Raw genomic sequence first — 5,000 nt, 5'->3', positions numbered from 1 at the left:
TTCCGATTACGGGGCCTCGGATGAGTCCCGTATCGTTATTTTTCGTCACTACCTCCCCGTGCCGGGAGTGGGTAATTTGCGCGCCTGCTGCCTTCCTTGGATGTGGTAGCCGTTTCTCAGGCTCCCTCTCCGGAATCGAACCCTGATTCCCCGTTACCCGTTACAACCATGGTAGGCGCAGAACCTACCATCGACAGTTGATAAGGCAGACATTTGAAAGATGCGTCGCCGGTGCTATAAGACCATGCGATCAGCACAAAGTTATTCAGAGTCACCAAAGCAAACGATGGACGAACGTAAACGCCCGCCACCGATTGGTTTTGATCTAATAAAAGCGTTCCTACCATCTCTGGTCGGAACTCTGTTTTGCATGTATTAGCTCTAGAATTACCACAGTTATCCAAGTAAATGTGGGTACGATCTAAGGAACCATAACTGATTTAATGAGCCATTCGCGGTTTCACCTTAATACGGCATGTACTGAGACATGCATGGCTTAATCTTTGAGACAAGCATATGACTACTGGCAGGATCAACCAGGGAGCTTCGAGTAAATTTTCATCATACGAAGCAAAAATATGTATGTATATATATATCTTAGTCGCCGACTCTCTCCCCTTAAGAGTCGGATCGACGATACTTTTTCTCGTCTTTAAGACAGTTCTCTTTCTCCTCTCTCTTCTCTCTACTCTCTTCTCTCTTCTCTCTTCTCTTTCGAGTTGGTAAATTTCGCTCCACTATTAGATTACCAACTCCGCACGAATTACCACATGGGTATATCCGCGCATATACATCAGGAGGACCTCCAAAAATTTCAAACTCTCCCGTGTATCTCTCCGAGATCTTTTTAGAAGAAAAAGAATCTCGGATGTCACATCGACTTTCAGGTTTGTAAGCACGTATGCTCGAGCGCTCTCCATCGTGTAAGCACGGACATAACGCACGAAGTCCGAAGACCGCGTACGTTAACATGCTGGACATATCGAGAAAGCGCGAACCATGCTAGGCGTACCCATGTCGAGGCCCTCGCGTTAAAGATCATACTCTTCTTTTCGTTCTCTCTTCTTTGCCCAGAAATAATATATATTTCTTATAATATATACCTCTTAGTTTATGTATTTCTCTCTTAGGACACCTCAATTTTATATGTATATATTATATTTCATTCGAACAATTTTTGTTCGTCGCCCCTTTTTGTGTGTAGTATTTCGTTTGGTCTTTGCCATTAAATTTTTGTATACGAAAAATATATTTTCGCTCGGATAGAAAACCCCTTTTGGGTTTCTGAGAGTTGATGTGAGAGTCGTACAAGTATAACGAATATACGTTGTATCCAACCCAACATTCTGGGCTTACCACATAAGGGCCATTCGGTCTGAGACACCGACCCGTGGTCATGCTGTGTAGAGAAAAATTCGCAACGGAACGCGGTACAGAACAGTCGAGGAATGGACCTCGAGGAGCTGAACGACTGCTTCTCGACCGAGATCGTAGAATAGCCGCTCGCCCGCCGCTGCGCCGACCGGTCCGCTCGAACCGACGTGCTCTCTTATAGTAACCAAACGGGCGGCCGCGACGACCGCGGCGCCGGCCGCTCAGCACGGGCGCTTATGGTGGTAAACTGCCGCGCGTACAGACCAACCGGCCGGGCTGCTGGTACTTAGCCGCTGAAACTATGGTCGATTCGAACATATATTAACATACGATTTTTATTCGATAAATCGTTATTGTACATATTAAACGTTAGTTTCCACCGAAAGAAAAATTTTTTAGAATTTTTTTTTTCCAAAAATTGCAAGAGTAAACTTTTTTAATATTCGATTTAAAAATTTTTAAATGCTTAATCCTTACATTAAACTACTGGGAGAACTCAGAAATCATAATGAAAAAAATTACAAAAATTTATTTTTCTCAGAAACTCCGAAAAACAGAGTGGTCGAATCCGTGCAAGCCGGAATTTTTCTAAGTCCCCACGGTCAAGAGTAAACTTTTTTAATAAGCGTTTTAAAATTATTTCAATGTTTAATCCATGCGTAAACATGAAGTTTATTAACGTTTTTAACATTAAAAAAAATTACAAAAATTTATTTTTCAAAAAAAATGGAAAAAACCGATTCGTCGGAGCGAGGTGTCCTGCCCGTGCGGTAATTCCAGCAGGCGAATCGGACTTCCCGAAATTTTTCTAAGTCCCACGGTCGACACCAACTTTTTTAATAAGCGTTTTAAAATTATTTCAATGTTTAATCCATGCGTAAACATGAAGTTTATTAACGTTTTTAACATTAAAAAAAATTACAAAAATTTATTTTTCGGAAAAAAAGGAAAAAACCGATTCGGCGGAGCGAGGTGTCCAGCCCGTGCGGTAATTCCAGCAGGCGAATCGGACTTCCCGAAATTTTTCTAAGTCCCACGGTCGACACCAACTTTTTTAATAAGCGTTTTAAAATTATTTCAATGTTTAATCCATGCGTAAACATGAAGTTTATTAACGTTTTTAACATTAAAAAAAATTACAAAAATTTATTTTTCGGAAAAAATGGAAAAAACCGATTCGTCGGAGCGAGGTGTCCTGCCCGTGCGGTAATTCCAGCAGGCGAATCGGACTTCCCGAAATTTTTCTAAGTCCCACGGTCGACACCAACTTTTTTAATAAGCGTTTTAAAATTATTTCAATGTTTAATCCATGCGTAAACATGAAGTTTATTAACGTTTTTAACATTAAAAAAAATTACAAAAATTTATTTTTCGGAAAAAAAGGAAAAAACCGATTCGGCGGAGCGAGGTGTCCAGCCCGTGCGGTAATTCCAGCAGGCGAATCGGACTTCCCGAAATTTTTCTAAGTCCCACGGTCGACACCAACTTTTTTAATAAGCGTTTTAAAATTATTTCAATGTTTAATCCATGCGTAAACATGAAGTTTATTAACGTTTTTAACATTAAAAAAAATTACAAAAATTTATTTTTCGGAAAAAAAGGAAAAAACCGATTCGGCGGAGCGAGGTGTCCAGCCCGTGCGGTAATTCCAGCAGGCGAATCGGACTTCCCGAAATTTTTCTAAGTCCCACGGTCGACACCAACTTTTTTAATAAGTGTTTTAAAATTATTTCAATGTTTAATCCATGCGTAAACATGAAGTTTATTAACGTTTTTAACATTAAAAAAAATTACAAAAATTTATTTTTCGGAAAAAATGGAAAAAAACCGATTCGTCGGAGCGAGGTGTCCTGCCCGTGCGGTAATTCCAGCAGGCGAATCGGACTTCCCGAAATTTTTCTAAGTCCCACGGTCGACACCAACTTTTTTAATAAGCGTTTTAAAATTATTTCAATGTTTAATCCATGCGTAAACATGATGTTTATTAACGTTTTCAACGTTAAAAAAAATTACAAAAATTTATTTTTCAAGAAAAATGGAAAATACCGATTCGGCGGAGCGAGGTGTCCAGCCCGTGCGGTAATTCCAGCAGGCGAATCGGACTTCCCGAAATTTTTCTAAGTCCCACGGTCGACACCAACTTTTTTAATAAGTGTTTTAAAATTATTTCAATGTTTAATCCATGCGTAAACATGACGTTTATTAACGTTTTTGACATTAAAAAAAATTACAAAAATTTATTTTTCAAAAAAAATGGAAAAAACCGATTCGTCGGAGCGAGGTGTCCAGCCCGTGCGGTAATTCCAGCAGGCGAATCGGACTTCCCGAAATTTTTCTAAGTCCCACGGTCGACACCAACTTTTTTAATAAGCGTTTTAAAATTATTTCAATGTTTAATCCATGCGTAAACATGATGTTTATTAACGTTTTCAACGTTAAAAAAAATTACAAAAATTTATTTTTCAAAAAAAATGGAAAAAACCGATTCGTCGGAGCGAGGTGTCCTGCCCGTGCGGTAATTCCAGCAGGCGAATCGGACTTCCCGAAATTTTTCTAAGTCCCACGGTCGACACCAACTTTTTTAATAAGTGTTTTAAAATTATTTCAATGTTTAATCCATGCGTAAACATGACGTTTATTAACGTTTTTGACATTAAAAAAAATTACAAAAATTTATTTTTCAAAAAAAATGGAAAAAACCGATTCGTCGGAGCGAGGTGTCCAGCCCGTGCGGTAATGCCAGCAGGCGATCCGGGGTACTCGAAATTTTTCTAAGTCCCGACGGTCAAGAGTAAACTTTTTCATCGCATATTTCAAAATTTTTTCAATGTTTAATCTACGCATAAAAACGCAGTTTATCGCAGTTTTTAACGTTGAGAAAATTGACAAAAATTTTTTTTTCACTGAAAATGGAAAAAATGTATCGGTCGATGCGGGCTATCCAGGCCGTGCGGTAATTCCAGCAGGCGATCCGGGGTACTCGAAATTTTTCTAAGTCCCGACGGTCAAGAGTAAACTTTTTCATCACATATTTCAAAATTTTTTTAATGTTTAATCCACGCATAAAAACGCAGTTTATTAACGTTTTTAACGTTGAGAAAATTGACAAAAATTTTTTTTTCACTGAAAATGGAAAAAATGTATCGGTCGATGCGGGCTGTCCAGGCCGTGCGGTAATTCCAGCAGGCGATCCGAGGTACTCGAAATTTTTCTAAGTCCGAACGGTCAAGAGTAAACTTTTTCATCACATATTTCAAAATTTTTTTAATGTTTAATCCACGCATAAAAACGCAGTTTATTAACGTTTTTAACGTTGAGAAAATTGACAAAAATTTTTTTTTCACTGAAAATGGAAAAAATGTATCGGTCGATGCGAGCTGTCCAGGCCGTGCGGTAATTCCAGCCGGCGATCCGAGGTACTCGAAATTTTTCTAAGTCCGAACGGTCAAGAGTAAACTTTTTCATCACATATTTCAAAATTTTTTCAATGTTTAATCCACTCATAAAAACGCAGTTTATTAACGTTTTTAACGTTGAGAAAATTGACAAAAATTTTTTTTTCACTGAAAATGGAAAAAATGTATCGGTCGATGCGGGCTGTCCAGGCCGTGCGGTAATTCCAGCAG

The 5,000-nt window shown here is 38.8% G+C and overlaps 1 non-coding gene across 1 annotated transcript in view; it reads right to left on the bottom strand.

Annotated features, from left to right (window-relative positions):
- The window catches only part of LOC143176712 (small subunit ribosomal RNA), a gene marked incomplete at its 3' end in the record, with an annotated part of 1,891 nt that extends 1,348 nt beyond the window's left edge, over nt 1-543 (bottom strand). Inside the window, exon 1 of the ribosomal RNA XR_013001226.1 lies at nt 1-543. This exon is cut by the window's left edge and continues 1,348 nt beyond it. This is a non-coding gene — a ribosomal RNA (small subunit ribosomal RNA).
- Between the last annotated feature and the right edge of the window lie 4,457 nt (nt 544-5,000).

Source organism: Nomia melanderi, unplaced genomic scaffold (genome assembly GCF_051020985.1).
Source record: "Nomia melanderi isolate GNS246 unplaced genomic scaffold, iyNomMela1 scaffold0753, whole genome shotgun sequence".
NCBI classification, from domain to species: domain Eukaryota; kingdom Metazoa; phylum Arthropoda; class Insecta; order Hymenoptera; family Halictidae; genus Nomia; species Nomia melanderi.
The sequence above is the reverse complement of the archived record's forward strand: the minus strand, read 5'-3'. Positions and strand labels throughout refer to the sequence as shown.